This window comes from Pavona decussata, unplaced genomic scaffold, assembly GCF_977016875.1.
Source record: "Pavona decussata unplaced genomic scaffold, jaPavDecu1.1 SCAFFOLD_83, whole genome shotgun sequence".
NCBI classification, from domain to species: domain Eukaryota; kingdom Metazoa; phylum Cnidaria; class Anthozoa; order Scleractinia; family Agariciidae; genus Pavona; species Pavona decussata.
The window spans coordinates 111,271-115,260 of record NW_028145501.1 but is presented as its reverse complement, the minus strand read 5'-3'; the positions used below and the strand labels follow the sequence as shown (position 1 = coordinate 115,260).

Genomic DNA, 3,990 nt, shown 5'->3' with positions numbered 1-3,990 from the left:
AGAAGACTTACTAACCCCAAAACGTAACAATTACTAACCCCCACACGTAAGAAAACTAACCCCCAAACGTAAAAATTACTAACCCCCACACGTAAGAAAACTAACTACCAAACGTAGGAATTACTAACCCCTAAACGTAAGAATTACTAGCCCCCAAACGTAAGAAAACTAACCCCTTAAACGTAAGAATTACTAATTCCTAAATTTAAGAAAACTAACCCCAAAACATAAGAATTACGAACCCCCAAACGTAAGAAATCTAACTCCCAAACGTAAGATTTACTAACCCACAAAACGTCAGAAAACTATTCCCCAAAGGTAAGAATTACTGACCCTCAACCGTAAGAAATCTAACTCCCAAACGCAAGAATTAGTAACCCCCACACGTAAGAAAACTAACCCCCAAACGTAAGAAAACTAACTTCCAAACGTAAGAATTACCAACCCCCAAACGTAAAAAAACTAACAGCCAAACGTAAGAATTACTAACCCCCAAACGTAAGAAAACTAACACCCAAACGTAAGAATTACTAACCCCCAAAAGTAAGAAAACTAACCTCCAAACGTAAGAATTAATAGCCCTTAAACGTAAGAAAACTAACCCCTTAAAGGTAAGAATTACTAACCCCCAAACATAAGAATTACTAACCCCAAAATGTAAGAATTACTAACCCCCAAAACGTAAGAAAACTAACACCCATAAGAATTACTAACCCCCAAACGTAAGAAAACTAACCCTTAAACGTAAGAATTACTAACCCGTATTGTGCCTTGTGCGCAGGGGCGCCGCATGAGGCCACAATCCTTGCCTTTAAAACCAAACAAAATTGACATGTCGACCTCCGCAATGACTTGTCAAGCCTCGTGCACGCACCAAGACACGTCAAAAGACATCGAGGCTAAGGTTTAAATTCCCCACCGCTTATGCATGGGGATCAATCATTCACCCCCGGGAAGGCAAAGGGGTCAAATGCCCGGGGTATGCCCGGGGGGGATGTTGAAGCTTCATTTTGACCGGTGCATAAATTGATAGGAACGACGTTCAAGTTTACGAAGGATAAAGTCTTAGGATAATGAAAAATTCACCATCTTGTGCTCACGTTCTCCGAAAGACCTTGAATTTGGTCATTTCACGTTGTTGTTTTCCTGATGACGGTAACGAAATGTACCAAAACATAAAACGCACGTGCAGGGCGATTGTTTTTGCTCATTAAACCTATTATTTTGTCGCGTTCCCGTTGCCATCGCCGTCGTCGTTGCTAACGCTCCCTAATGTCCAACAAAGGGCTGTGACGGAACGCATACCAACTTTGACACAACAATCGACACCTACCAGAAACCAGAATCAATCACTACAGAGGTCACAGCTTTGGCGCTTAATGGATGATAAACAAAAGTGGCCAAGAAAACTCTTCCAAAAGCTACATTAAAGGAAACGTGCACTCTCGAAACGTATTAACGTTAAATTGTTGAAAATACAATCTACTTTGAAATTTCGTTGGAAAACACGGAAATATTTTCAGTGTCGGACAAAACATGATTTGATTATCGCCTATTTTCGCTTTTTAATTTCGAGGGCGCCTCCATCATGGATTTCATGACGTAATACGGTTGTTTAATTGCTTCACACAAAAGAATTTCTGCTGAATAACAACACCAGCAACCGTTAAGGCTGGTTTCCATATGATCGCGGATCGCAGATCGCAGATCGCAATAAGGTCTGCGATCATATGGAAACCAGCCTTTAGATAGAACATGGTTCTATCTTCTGCGATCGTCTGCGATCGCGATCGCAGGATCGCAGACGATCGCAGAAGTAGTTTCCATATGATCGCAAACGATCGCAGACCTTATTGCGATCTGCGATCCGCGATCATATGGAAACCAGCCTTTACACGTCATAAAATTCAAAATGGCTGCACCCAGGAAATTTAATTAAAAGCGAAAGTAGTCGATAATCATATCTAATTTTTAACACATTTGAATTTCATTTCTACGTTTTAGACTAAAATTTAGAATTTAGACACTATTTCCAACACTTAACGGTTAAAATCGTGACGCATTAGAGCATAGTACAAAAGAAGGTCGCCTACTCTCCTTTCGGCCAGCCGGACTCCATTTTGCACTTTTTAAATCCGTTGTTTCTTTCTGGTTGTGTGGCGCTTACAATGTTTCCCTGGAAAACTCCGGTTAAATCTCTAAATGACATTTCATTGTCAGCATCGTCAGTAGCAACGTTTTTGGAATTGCAGGACAAAACAAATTGAAATGAATTAACCTTCAAAGCAATTTTTAATATTTTTTTTAGTAATTTATTTAAATAAATTGATTTAAATAAAGATATATATTTTTTGACGAGTACACTTTATCACGCTTCCTTGCCGTCGATTCATAACGAAGTCCAGTCCTGCTTTGTCTGCAACGCTATGTTGCGTTACAGTTCAACTAGCGTGACAGATGTATTTTCAAGTCAATGTTTTATGTATAGTATTCCAGTTCTTTTGTCTCTCCATTGCATTGCTTTCCAACTATAGAAATTTTCCAGGCAGCTGTTTCCTGGCTTACCTGTTGTGTTACAAGTCAACTTGTCTTTTTCGAGATCTTCGTAATCGCCTGGAGTGACTGGAGTAATAGTTTGCAAGGAAGTGACTTTGCTGATTTCCATTCCCCGTTTCTACTCGGATATAACGATACACTTGCGAATGATAATAAAAGAAAAGTAGAATACAGGAAACAACAAACATCCAAGTTGAAAGTGTGACGAGGATGATATTGTCCGTGCTGGATATCTTCATTATTTCATGCCCTGTGGTGTGGTTCTTTGATAACAGTCTCATTTTATAGAGTTATTTCCTGTATTAACTTGCGGTCAAGGGTAGGACCTGTAAAATGTAAAAAAATAATTGTCACTTCCTGTGAAATTGATATCTGCTGTTATCATTGCCTGGATCAAGTCAAACCTACGGTCACGTATTTAATAGATTATCCCTTCTATGAAAATTGTTAAGATTGTCTCGAGATAAAAGCCATTGAACAGCTCTTGGACTATGATACAGTTTATTTTAATGATCACTGACTGCAGAGCGGCCCTGTGTTGAGTTTGAAGGTCGATAAAAGTATAAAAAGGTCATTTAAAATGAAAACTGTTTTAAAATTACATGTCTATGTAATGAGAACGGGTCATAAGAAGAATGTTCGATTCCTGTGCTGTTTGTTATGTTGTACAAGGTAGGTCTAAGTTTGAGTCTATGGTTGGAGATTGCAAACCACTTCGAAGTCTTCTGATTTATTATATCGCGCATGGTGATACGTACTGTATATTTATGTCATAATGACGTCTATGTCTGATATACACACTTGTATTGAGACATTCAACCGATAAAATGAAAAGGAATACCCTAATGTACTTACTGTTGGTTTTGCAAGTCATTCAGGTTAAGGTAAAACCCAAAATTTCCGAACATCTCAATAGTCTTCCATCACTGAACACACCAAGCTATTTTACACATTTCCTGTTTATTTAAAACGGTTTAATATACAACATTTGAGCTGAACTTGACAAAGCTCGATTGATACGTATTATTTACACCCATGATGCGGATTACATGCATGCACAGGGCATCATTTATGCACGTGCTTAATACTTATCCAGGATAAACCTGTTTGGTAAGTACTTACCACAGCGTACGCGTACGGCAGCTATAATCTTGAAAACTGGAACATCCTTTGCATCGTCTCGACACGTCCAGGGGCTAGCAGTTTAACCATGGCAGGGAAACGTTTTACCATGCACCTTCTTGTTGTTGTACTGAGGGCCCAAGGGCAAAATTCATTATGGGATTAAAGGGCATAGGATAGTCTCTGCAGGTATGATAACCTCATGGCAGACGTATCATCTTTCCGGCAATAAAGACACCGATGCTACAGTTGATGTTTTGATAGACGATCAAAAAGAACACACTGAAACGTCTGTCAGGCCGAAACGCATCG

At 39.2% G+C, this 3,990-nt stretch overlaps 1 long non-coding RNA gene across 1 annotated transcript; it reads right to left on the bottom strand.

The window, feature by feature from the left end:
* Positions 1 to 2,269: 2,269 nt before the first annotated feature.
* Positions 2,270 to 3,669, bottom strand: LOC146475672 (uncharacterized). Its single transcript, XR_014865789.1, has 2 exons — positions 3,412 to 3,669; positions 2,270 to 2,882 (listed from the first exon to the last, which is right to left on the bottom strand). It is a non-coding gene; the product is annotated as an uncharacterized LOC146475672 (long non-coding RNA).
* Between the last annotated feature and the right edge of the window lie 321 nt (positions 3,670 to 3,990).